The 13,182-nt window shown below is 50.1% G+C and overlaps 1 protein-coding gene across 1 annotated transcript in view; it reads left to right on the forward strand.

Annotated features, from left to right (window-relative positions):
• HEATR1 (HEAT repeat containing 1) overlaps positions 1-13,182 on the forward strand; it is a 710,058-nt gene that overhangs the window by 589,886 nt on the left and 106,990 nt on the right. The gene's annotated exons all lie outside the window — the stretch shown is intronic.

Here is a 13,182-nt window from a genome sequence, read left to right on the forward strand (position 1 = left end):
TATGTTTTGAATTGAAAGTGTGCTGAGGCCTGCTAACCAGGCACCAGCACCAGTGTTCTTTCCCTAACCTGTACTTTTGATTCCACAATTGGCACACCCTGGCATCCAGATAAGTCCCTTGTAAGTGGTACCCCTGGTACCAAGGGCCCTGATGCCAAGGAAGGTCTCTAAGGGCTGCAGCATGTCTTATGCCACCCTGGAGACCCCTCACTCAGCACAGACACACTGCTTGACAGCTTGTGTGTGCTGGTGAGAACAAAACGAGTAAGTCGACATGGCACTCCCCTCAGGGTGCCATGCCAGCCTCTCACTGCCTATGCAGGTATAGATAAGTCACCCCTCTAGTAGGCCTTACAGCCCTAAGGCAGGGTGCACTATACCCTAGGTGAGGGCACCAGTGCATGAGCACTGTGCCCCTACAGTGTCTAAGCAATACCTTAGACATTGTAAGTGCAGGGTAGCCAGAAGAGTATATGGTCTGGGAGTCTGTTTACACGAACTCCACAGCACCATAATGGCTACACTGAAAACTGGGAAGTTTGGTATCAAACTTCTCAGCACAATAAATGCACACTGATGCCAGTGTACATTTTATTGTAAAATACACCCCAGAGGGCACCTTAGAGGTGCCCCCTGAAACCTTAACCGACTAACTGTGTAGGCTGACTAGTTCCAGCAGCCTGCCACAACCGAGACATGTTGCTGGCCCCATGGGGAGAGTGCCTTTGTCACTCTGAGGCCAGTAACAAAGCCTGCACTGGGTGGAGATGCTAACACCTCCCCCAGGCAGGAGCTGTCACACCTGGCGGTGAGCCTCAAAGGCTCACCCCTTTGTGCCAGCACCGCAGGACACTCCAGCTAGTGGAGTTGCCCGCCCCCTCCGGCCACGGCCCCCACTTTTGGCGGCAAGGCCGGAGAAAATAATGAGAAAAACAAGGAGGAGTCACTGGCCAGTCAGGACAGCCCCTAAGGTGTCCTGAGCTGAAGTGACTCTAACTTTTAGAAATCCTCCATCTTGCAGATGGAGGATTCCCCAATAGGATTAGGGATGTGACCCCCTCCCCTTGGGAGGAGGCACAAAGAGGGTGTACCCACCCTCAGGGCTAGTAGCCATTGGCTACTAACCCCCCAGACCTAAACACGCCCTTAAATTTAGTATTTAAGGGCTCCCCTGAACCTAAGATTTTAGATTCCTGCAACTTACCGAAGAAGAAGACTGCTGAGCTGAAAACCCCTGCAGAAGAAGAAAGAAGACACCAACTGCTTTGGCCCCAGTCCTACCGGCCTGTCTCCTGCCTTCTAAAGAACCCTGCTCCAGCGACGCTTTCTCCAGGACCAGCGACCTCTGAATCCTCAGAGGACTGCCCTACTTCCAAGAGACTAAGAAACTCCCGAGGACAGCGGCACTGCTCCAAAAGAACTGCCTCTTTGTTTCAAGGAGCAGATTTAAAGACCCCTGCAACTCCCCGCAAGAAGCGTGAGACTTGCAACACTGCACCCGGCGACCCCGACTCGACTGGTGAAGAACAACCAACTCAGGGAGGACCCTCCAGTGACTCTACGACTGTGAGTAACCAAAGTTGTCCCCCCTGAGCCCCCACAGCGACGCCTGCAGAGGGAATCCCCAGGCTCCCCCTGACCGCGACTGTCTGAACTCCATTTCCCGACGGCTGGAAAAGACCCTGCACCCGCAGCCCCCAGCCCCTAAAGAAACTGAACTTCTGTGCAAGAGTGACCCCCAGGAGGCCCTCTCCCTTGCCCAGGTGGTGGCTACCCCGAGGAGCCCCCCCCCCCCCTTGCCTGCCTGCATCGCTGAAGAGACCCCTTGGTCTCCCATTGAAAACTAAAGGAAACCCGACGCTTGTTTGCACACTGCACCCGGCCGCCCCCGCGCTGCTGAGGGTGTACTTTTTGTGCTGACCTGTGTCCCCCCCGGTGCCCTACAAAACCCCCCTGGTCTGCCCTCCGAAGACGCGGGTACTTACCTGCTGGCAGACCGGAACCGGGGCACCCCCTTCTCTCCATTGCAGCCTATGCGTTTTGGGCACCTCTTTGACCTCTGCACCTGACCGGCCCTGAGCTGCTGGTGTGGTAACTTTGGGGTTGCTCTGAACCCCCAACGGTGGGCTACCTTGGACCAAAAACTGAAACCTGTAAGTGACTTACTTACCTGTGAAAACTAACGTTACTTTACCTCCCCCAGGAACTGTGAGAATTGCACTGTGTCCACTTTTAAAACAGCTTATTGTGTTTTATATGAAAAGTATACATGCTAATGAAATGCTTCAAAGTTCCTAAAGTACTTACCTGCAATACCTTTCAAATGAGATATTACATGTAAAATTTGAACCTGTGGTTCTTAAAATAAACTAAGAAAATATATTTTTCTATAACAAAACCTATTGGCTGGATTTGTCTCTGAGTGTGTGTTCCTCATTTATTGCCTGTGTGTATGTACAACAAATGCTTAACACTACTCCTTGGATAAGCCTACTGCTCGACCACACTACCGCAAAATAGAGCATTAATATTATCTCTTTTTGACACTATCTTACCTCTAAGGGGAACCCTTGGACTCTGTGCATACTATTCCTTACTTTGAAATAGTGCATACAGAGCTAACTTCCTACATTGGTGGATCAGCGGTGGGGTACAAGACTTTGCATTTGCTGGACTACTCAGCCAATACCTGATCACACGACAAATTCCAAAAATTGTCATTAGAAATTGTTTTTGCAATTTGAGCTATTTTTCTAAATTCTTTAAAGTCCTGCTAGGGCCTTGTGTTAGTCCCTGTTAGCATTTCTTTTAGAGTTTAAAAGTTTGATAAAAGTTTGAATTAGAACCAAGAACTAGTTTTAGATTCTTAAAAAGTATTCCAACTTTTAGAAGCATAATGTCTAATACAGATGTGAATGTGGTGGAACTCGACACCACACCTTACCTCCATCTAGAGATGAGAGAGCTAAGGTCACTCTGTAAAATCAAGAAAATAACAATGGGCTCTAGACCTACCAAACAACAGCTCCAGGAGCTGTTGGCAGAGTATGAAAGAGCCAACCCCTCTGTAAATGGCAACACAGAGGATGAGGATTGTGACTTGGAGGAAGATTCCCCCCTACCAGTCCTATCTAGGGAGGACAGGGCCTCTCAAGCCCTGACTCCACAAATCATAGTCAGAGATGCTGGCTCCCTCACAGGAGGGACCAACCTCTCTGAAATCACTGAGGATAACTCCAGTGAAGAGGACATCCAGTTAGCCAGGATGGCCAAAAGATTGGCTTTGGAAAGACAGATCCTAGCCATAGAAAGGGAAAGACAAGAGATGGGCCTAGGACCCATCAATGGTGGCAGCAACATAAATAGGGTCAGAGATTCTCCTGACATGTTGAAAATCCCTAAAGGGATTGTAACTAAATATGAAGATGGTGATGACATCACCAAATGGTTCACAGCTTTTGAGAGGGCTTGTGTAACCAGAAAAGTGAACAAATCTCACTGGGGTGCTCTCCTTTGGGAAATGTTCACAGGAAAGTGTAGGGATAGACTCCTCACACTCTCTGGAAAAGATGCAGAATCTTATGACCTCATGAAGGGTACCCTGATTGAGGGCTTTGGATTCTCCACTGAGGAGTATAGGATTAGATTCAGGGGGGCTCAAAAATCGTCGAGCCAGACCTGGGTTGACTTTGTAGACTACTCAGTAAAAACACTAGATGGTTGGATTCAAGGCAGTGGTGTAAGTAATTATGATGGGCTGTACAATTTATTTGTGAAAGAACACCTATTAAGTAATTGTTTCAATGATAAACTGCATCAGCATCTAGTAGACCTAGGACCAATTTCTCCCCAAGAACTGGGAAAGAAGGCGGACCATTGGGTCAAGACTAGGGTGTCCAAAACTTCCACAGGGGGTGACCAAAAGAAAGGGGTCACAAAACCTCCCCAGGGGAAGGGTGGTGAGACAACCAAAAACAAAAATAGTAAAGAGTCTTCTACAGGCCCCCAAAAACCTGCACAGGAGGGTGGGCCCAGAGCCTCTTCACAAAACAATTCTGGGTACAAGGGTAAAAACTTTGATCCCAAAAAGGCCTGGTGTCGTAGCTGTAGTCAGTCTGGACACCAAACTGGAGACAAGGCCTGTCCCAAGAAAGATACCACTTTAAACTCCACTCCAGCTAAAACTGGAATGGCCAGTCTCCAAGTGGGATCAACAGTGTGCCCAGAGCAAATCAGGTGTCACACTGAAGCTACATTAGTCTCTGAGGGTGGGGTGGATCTAGCCACACTGGCTGCCTGGCCCCCTAACATGCAAAAATACAGGCAGCAGCTCTTAATTAATGGGACAAGTGTAGAGGGTCTGAGGGATACAGGTGCCAGTGTCACTATGGTGACAGAGAAACTGGTTTCCCCTGGCCAATACCTGGCTGGACAAACTTATCCAGTCACCAACGCTGACAATCAGACTAAAGTACATCCCATGGCAATGGTAACTTTAGAGTGGGGAGGGGTCAATGGCCTGAAACAGGTGGTGGTCTCCTCAAATATCCCAGTAGACTGTCTGCTTGGAAATGACCTGGAGTCCTCAGCATGGGCTGAGGTAGAACTGAAAACCCATGCAGCCATGCTGGGTATCCCTGAACTGGTGTGTGTCAAGACAAGGGCACAGTGCAAGGCTCAGGGTGAAAAAGTAGAGCTGGAGTCTGGAAGAAAGGCCCAGCCTACCAAGAGGAAAGGAAAGTCAGCTGGGAAACCAGCTGCAACACAGCAAGAAAAAGAGAACCTCTCTTCTCAGGAAGAAGTTCTGCCCTCTGAGGGAACTGAGCCTATGGAGCTGGAGCCTTATCAGGTTGAGCTCTTAGGCCCAGGGGGACCCTCAAGGGAAGAGCTGTGTAAGGGACAAGAAACCTGTCCCTCTCTTGAAGGCCTTAGGCAGCAAGCTGCTGAAGAGTCCAATGGCAAGAAAAATGGAACACATTGGGTCTATTGGGAAGATGGACTCCTGTACACTGAGGCAAGAGATCCCAAACCTGGTGCCACTAGGAGAGTGGTAGTGCCTCAGGGTTTCAGAGAGTTTATTCTGACCTTAGCCCATGATATTCCCCTTGCTGGGCATTTGGGACAAACCAAGACGTGGGAGAGATTAGTCAACCACTTCTACTGGCCCAACATGTCCCAGAAGGTTAAGGAGTTTTGCCTGTCCTGCCCCACCTGTCAAGCCAGTGGTAAGACAGGTGGGCATCCAAAGGCCCCCCTCATTCCACTTCCAGTGGTGGGGGTCCCCTTTGAAAGAGTGGGTGTGGACATAGTTGGTCCACTAGAACCTCCCTCAGCCTCAGGAAATATGTACATCCTAGTAGTAGTGGATCATGCTACTAGGTATCCTGAAGCTATTCCCCTTAGGTCGACTACTGCCCCTGCAGTAGCCAAGGCCCTCATTGGTATCTTTACCAGGGTGGGTTTCCCTAAGGAGGTGGTGTCTGACAGAGGTACCAACTTCATGTCAGCATACCTAAAACACATGTGGAATGAGTGTGGGGTGACTTATAAATTCACTACACCATATCATCCACAAACTAATGGCCTTGTTGAGAGATTCAACAAGACATTAAAGGGCATGATCATGGGGCTCCCAGAAAAACTCAAAAGGAGATGGGATGTCCTCCTGCCATGTCTGCTTTTCGCTTACAGAGAGGTGCCTCAGAAGGGAGTAGGATTCTCACCCTTTGAACTTCTGTTTGGCCACCCTGTAAGGGGACCACTTGCTCTTGTTAAAGAAGGCTGGGAGAGACCTCTTCATGAGCCTAAACAAGACATAGTGGACTATGTACTTTGCCTTCGCTCAAGGATGGCAGAGTACATGGAAAAGGCAAGTAAAAACCTTGAGGCCAGCCAACAACTCCAGAAGTTGTGGTATGACCAAAAGGCTGCACTGGTTGAATTTCAACCAGGGCAGAAAGTCTGGGTTCTGGAGCCTGTGGCTCCCAGGGCACTCCAGGACAAATGGAGTGGCCCTTACCCAGTACTAGAAAGGAAGAGTCAGGTCACCTACCTGGTGGACCTGGGCACAAGCAGGAGCCCCAAGAGGGTGATCCATGTGAACCGCCTTAAGCTCTTCCATGACAGGGCTGATGTAAATCTGTTGATGGTAACAGATGAGGACCAGGAAGCTGAGACTGAACCTCTCCCTGATCTCCTCTCATCAGACCCTAAAGATGGCTCAGTGGATGGAGTGATCTACTCAGACACCCTCTCTAGCCAACAGCAGTCTGACTGTAGGAAGGTCCTGCAGCAGTTTGCTGAACTCTTTTCCCTAACCCCTGGTCAGACACACCTGTGTACCCATGATGTGGACACAGGAGACAGCATGCCTGTCAAAAACAAAATATTTAGACAGTCTGACCAAGTTAAGGAAAGCATCAAGGTGGAAGTCCACAAGATGCTGGAATTGGGAGTAATTGAGTACTCTGACAGTCCCTGGGCTAGCCCAGTGGTCTTAGTCCCCAAACCTCACACCAAAGAAGGAAAGAGAGAGATGAGGTTTTGTGTGGACTACAGAGGTCTCAACTCTGTCACCAAGACAGATGCTCATCCCATTCCTAGAGCTGATGAGCTAATAGACAAATTAGGGGCTGCCAAATTCTTAAGTACCTTTGACTTAACAGCAGGGTACTGGCAAATCAGAATGGCCCCTGGAGCAAAAGAAAAGACAGCATTCTCCACACCTGATGGGCATTATCAGTTCACTGTTATGCCCTTTGGTTTAAAGAATGCCCCTGCCACCTTCCAAAGGTTGGTGAATCAAGTCTTTGCTGGGTTGGAATCCTTTAGTGCAGCTTGACGATATTGCTGTCTTCAGCTCCACCTGGCAGGATCACCTGGTCCACCTGAAGAAGGTTTTGAAGGCCCTGCAATCTGCAGGCCTCTCTATCAAGGCATCCAAATGCCAGATAGGGCAGGGAACTGTGGTTTACTTGGGACACCTTGTAGATGGAGGCCAAGTTCAGCCACTCCAGCCTAAGATCCAGACTATTCTGGACTGGGCAGCTCCAAAAACCCAGACTCAAGTCAGGGCATTCCTTGGCTTGACTGGGTACTACAGGAGGTTTGTGAAGGGATATGGATCCATTGTGACAGCCCTCACAGAACTCACCTCCAAGAAAATGCCCAAGAAAGTAAACTGGACTGTAGAATGCCAACAGGCCTTTGACACCCTGAAACAAGCTATGTGCACAGCACCAGTTCTAAAAGCTCCAGATTACTCCAAGCAGTTCATTGTGCAAACAGATGCCTCTGAACATGGGATAGGGGCAGTCTTGTCCCAAACAAATGATGATGGCCTTGACCAGCCTGTTGCTTTCATTAGCAGGAGGTTACTCCCCAGGGAGCAGCGTTGGAGTGCCATTGAGAGGGAGGCCTTTGCTGTGGTTTGGTCCCTGAAGAAGCTGAGACCATACCTTTTTGGTACTCACTTCCTAGTTCAAACTGACCACAGACCTCTCAGATGGCTGATGCAAATGAAAGGTGAAAATCCAAAACTGTTGAGGTGGTCCATCTCCCTACAGGGAATGGACTTTATAGTGGAACACAGACCTGGGACTGCCCATGCCAATGCAGATGGCCTTTCCAGGTTCTTCCACTTAGAAAATGAAGACTCTCTTGGGAAAGGTTAGTCTCATCCTCTTTCGTTTGGGGGGGGGTGGTTGTGTAAGGAAATGCCTCCTTGGCATGGTTACCCCCTGACCTTTTGCCTTTGCTGATGCTATGTTTTGAATTGAAAGTGTGCTGAGGCCTGCTAACCAGGCCCCAGCACCAGTGTTCTTTCCCTAACCTGTACTTTTGATTCCACAATTGGCACACCCTGGCATCCAGATAAGTCCCTTGTAAATGGTACCCCTGGTACCAAGGGCCCTGATGCCAAGGAAGGTCTCTAAGGGCTGCAGCATGTCTTATGCCACCCTGGAGACCCCTCACTCAGCACAGACACACTGCTTGACAGCTTGTGTGTGCTGGTGAGAACAAAACGAGTAAGTCGACATGGCACTCCCCTCAGGGTGCCATGCCAGCCTCTCACTGCCTATGCAGGTATAGATAAGTCACCCCTCTAGTAGGCCTTACAGCCCTAAGGCAGGGTGCACTATACCCTAGGTGAGGGCACCAGTGCATGAGCACTGTGCCCCTACAGTGTCTAAGCAATACCTTAGACATTGTAAGTGCAGGGTAGCCAGAAGAGTATATGGTCTGGGAGTCTGTTTACACGAACTCCACAGCACCATAATGGCTACACTGAAAACTGGGAAGTTTGGTATCAAACTTCTCAGCACAATAAATGCACACTGATGCCAGTGTACATTTTATTGTAAAATACACCCCAGAGGGCACCTTAGAGGTGCCCCCTGAAACCTTAACCGACTAACTGTGTAGGCTGACTAGTTCCAGCAGCCTGCCACAACCGAGACATGTTGCTGGCCCCATGGGGAGAGTGCCTTTGTCACTCTGAGGCCAGTAACAAAGCCTGCACTGGGTGGAGATGCTAACACCTCCCCCAGGCAGGAGCTGTCACACCTGGCGGTGAGCCTCAAAGGCTCACCCCTTTGTGCCAGCACCGCAGGACACTCCAGCTAGTGGAGTTGCCCGCCCCCTCCGGCCACGGCCCCCACTTTTGGCGGCAAGGCCGGAGAAAATAATGAGAAAAACAAGGAGGAGTCACTGGCCAGTCAGGACAGCCCCTAAGGTGTCCTGAGCTGAAGTGACTCTAACTTTTAGAAATCCTCCATCTTGCAGATGGAGGATTCCCCAATAGGATTAGGGATGTGACCCCCTCCCCTTGGGAGGAGGCACAAAGAGGGTGTACCCACCCTCAGGGCTAGTAGCCATTGGCTACTAACCCCCCAGACCTAAACACGCCCTTAAATTTAGTATTTAAGGGCTCCCCTGAACCTAAGATTTTAGATTCCTGCAACTTACCGAAGAAGAAGACTGCTGAGCTGAAAACCCCTGCAGAAGAAGAAAGAAGACACCAACTGCTTTGGCCCCAGTCCTACCGGCCTGTCTCCTGCCTTCTAAAGAACCCTGCTCCAGCGACGCTTTCTCCAGGACCAGCGACCTCTGAATCCTCAGAGGACTGCCCTACTTCCAAGAGACCAAGAAACTCCCGAGGACAGCGGCACTGCTCCAAAAGAACTGCCTCTTTGTTTCAAGGAGCAGATTTAAAGACCCCTGCAACTCCCCGCAAGAAGCGTGAGACTTGCAACACTGCACCCGGCGACCCCGACTCGACTGGTGAAGAACAACCAACTCAGGGAGGACCCTCCGGCGACTCTACGACTGTGAGTAACCAAAGTTGTCCCCCCTGAGCCCCCACAGCGACGCCTGCAGAGGGAATCCCCAGGCTCCCCCTGACCGCGACTGTCTGAACTCCATTTCCCGACGGCTGGAAAAGACCCTGCACCCGCAGCCCCCAGCCCCTAAAGAAACTGAACTTCTGTGCAAGAGTGACCCCCAGGAGGCCCTCTCCCTTGCCCAGGTGGTGGCTACCCCGAGGAGCCCCCCCCTTGCCTGCCTGCATCGCTGAAGAGACCCCTTGGTCTCCCATTGAAAACTAAAGGAAACCCGACGCTTGTTTGCACACTGCACCCGGCCGCCCCCGCGCTGCTGAGGGTGTACTTTTTGTGCTGACCTGTGTCCCCCCCGGTGCCCTACAAAACCCCCCTGGTCTGCCCTCCGAAGACGCGGGTACTTACCTGCTGGCAGACTGGAACCGGGGCACCCCCTTCTCTCCATTGCAGCCTATGCGTTTTGGGCACCTCTTTGACCTCTGCACCTGACCGGCCCTGAGCTGCTGGTGTGGTAACTTTGGGGTTGCTCTGAACCCCAACGGTGGGCTACCTTGGACCAAAAACTGAAACCTGTAAGTGACTTACTTACCTGTGAAAACTAACATTACTTTACCTTCCCCAGGAACTGTGAGAATTGCACTGTGTCCACTTTTAAAACAGCTTATTGTGTTTTATATGAAAAGTATACATGCTAATGAAATTCTTCAAAGTTCCTAAAGTACTTACCTGCAATACCTTTCAAATGAGATATTACATGTAGAATTTGAACCTGTGGTTCTTAAAATAAACTAAGAAAAGATATTTTTCTATAACAAAACCTATTGGCTGGAATTGTCTCTGAGTGTGTGTTCCTCATTTATTGCCTGTGTGTATGTACAACAAATGCTTAACACTACTCCTTGGATAAGCCTACTGCTCGACCACACTACCACAAAATAGAGCATTAGTATTATCTCTTTTTGCCACTATCTTACCTCTAAGGGGAACCCTTGGACTCTGTGCATACTATTCCTTACTTTGAAATAGTGCATACAGAGCCAACTTCCTACAGTTGCCTTTTACTTTTCTTTCTTAATCAGTCATAAGCCTGTGCATGAAAAAACATTCTCCGTTTGCAAAAATATTTTACGTACCTTAGATACATAAGTAACATTTTCAAAACAATTTATGTTGTACTTTTCCCTGCAATGATATGAGAGTGCCTTTAGCAGGGGGCTAGTCCTACAAAATGTTGTAATAGGAATATAATAACGGTTCACATTTGAGTTTGCCTCTTAGTTGAGATGATCTGTTTATTAGTGCAATACATAGCTTTCTTGCAAGATGGTTGAGAGATACTGGGCTGCCAATGCAAGCATGCAAGGAAATGCCTCCTTGGCATGGTTACCCCCTGACTTTTTGCCTTTGCTGATGCTATGTTTTGAATTGAAAGTGTGCTGAGGCCTGCTAACCAGGCCCCAGTGTTCTTTCCCTAACCTGTACTTTTGTTATACACAATTGGCACACCCTGGCATCCAGGTAAGTCCCTTGTAACTGGTACCCCTGGTACCAAGGGCCCTGATGCCAGGGAAGGTCTCTAAGGGCTGCAGCATATCTTATGCCACCCTGGGGACCCCTCACTCAGCACAGACACACTGCTTGCCAGCTTGTGTGTGCTGGTGAGGACAAAACAAGTAAGTCGACATTGCACTCCCCTCAGGGTGCCATGCCAACCTCACACTGCCTATGCAGTATAGATAAGTCACCCCTCTAGCAGGCCTTACAGCCCTAAGGCAGGGTGCACTATACCATAGGTGAGGGCACCAGTGCATGAGCACTGTGCCCCTACAGTGTCTAAGCAATACCTTAGACATTGTAAGTGCAGGGTAGCCATAAGAGTATATGGTCTGGGAGTCTGTCAAACACGGACTCCACAGCACCATAATGGCTACACTGAAAACTGGGAAGTTTGGTATCAAACTTCTCAGCACAATAAATGCACACTGATGCCAGTGTACATTTTATTGTAAAATATACCCCAGAGGGCACCTTAGAGGTGCCCCCTGAAACCTTAACCGACTATCTTGTGTAGGCTGACTGGTTCTAGCAGCCTGCCACACTCGAGACATGTTGCTGGCCCCATGGGGAGAGTGCCTTTGTCCCTCTGAGGCCAGTAACAAAGCCTGCACTGGGTGGAGATGCTAACACCTCCCCCAGGCAGGAGCTGTAACACCTGGCGGTGAGCCTCAAAGGCTTACCCCCTTTGTTCCAGCACCGCAGGGCACTCCAGCTAGTGGAGTTGCCCGCCCCCTCTGGCCACGGCCCCACTTTTGGCGGCAAGGCCGGAGGAAATAATGAGAATAACAAGGAGGAGTCACTGGCCAGTCAGGACAGCCCCTAAGGTGTCCTGAGCTGAAGTGACTCTAACTTTTAGAAATCCTCCATCTTGCAGATGGAGGATTCCCCCAATAGGGATAGGATTGTGACCCCCTCCCCTTGGGAGGAGGCACAAAGAGGGTGTACCCACCCTCAGGGCTAGTAGCCATTGGCTACTAACCCCCCAGATCTAAACACGCCCTTAAATTTAGTATTTAAGGGCTTCCCCGAACCTAAAGATTTAGATTCCTGCAACTTACAAGAAGAAGAGGACTGCTGAGCTGAAAGACCCCTGCAGAAGAAGAAAAGAAGACACCAACTGCTTTGGCCCCAGTCCTACCGGCCTGTCTCCTGCCTTCTAAAGAAACCTGCTCCAGCGACGCTTTCCCCAGGACCAGCGACCTCTGAATCCTCAGAGGACTGCCCTGCTTCAAGAAAGACTAGAAACTCCAGAGGACAGCGGCCCTGTTCCAAAAAGACTGCAACTTTGTTACAGAGGAGCAGATTTAAAGACCCCTGCAAATCCCCGCAAGAAGCGTGAGACTTGCAACACTGCACCCGGCGACCCCAACTCGACTGGTGAAGAACCAACACCTCCGGGAGGACCCTCCGGCGACTCCGAGACTGTGAGTAACCAAAGTTGTCCCCCCTGAGCCCCCACAGCGACGCCTGCAGAGGGAATCCCGAGGCTCCCCCTGAACGCGACTGCCTGACTCTAAAATCCCGACGGCTGGAAAAGACTCTGCACCCGCAGCCCCCAGCACCTGAAGGATCGGAACTCCAGTGCAGGAGTGACCCCCAGGAGGCCCTCTCCCTTGCCCAGGTGGTGGCTACCCCGAGGAGCCCCCCCCTTGCCTGCCTGCACCGCTGAAGAGACCCCTTGGTCTCCCATTGGAAACCCGACGCTAGTTTGCACACTGCCCCCGCGCTGCTGAGGGTGTACTTTTTGTGTGGACTTGTGTCCCCCCCGGTGCCCTACAAAACCCCCCTGGTCTGCCCTCCGAAGACGCGGGTACTTACCTGCTGGCGGACCGGAACCGGGGCACCCCCTTCTCTCCATTGAAGCCTATGTGTTTTGGGCACCTCTTTGACCTCTGCACCTGACCGGCCCTGAGCTGCTGGTGTGGTGACTTTGGGGTTGCTCTGAACCCCCAACGGTGGGCTACCTTGGACCCAAATCTGAACCCTGTAGGTGGGTAAACTTACCTGCAAAAACTAACAATACTCTACCTCCCCCAGGAACTGTGAAAATTGAACTAGTGTCCACTTTTAAAACAGCTATTTGTGTTTTATGTGAAAAGTATATATGCTACTGTAATTATTCAAAGTTCCTAAAGTACTTACCTGCAATACCTTTCAAATTAGATATTACATGTAGAATTTGAACCTGTGGTTCTTAAAATAAACTAAGAAAAGAAATTTTTCTATAACAAAACCTATTGGCTGGATTTGTCTCTGAGTGTGTGTTCCTCATTTATTGCCTGGGTGT

This window comes from Pleurodeles waltl, chromosome 5 (genome assembly GCF_031143425.1).
Source record: "Pleurodeles waltl isolate 20211129_DDA chromosome 5, aPleWal1.hap1.20221129, whole genome shotgun sequence".
NCBI classification, from domain to species: domain Eukaryota; kingdom Metazoa; phylum Chordata; class Amphibia; order Caudata; family Salamandridae; genus Pleurodeles; species Pleurodeles waltl.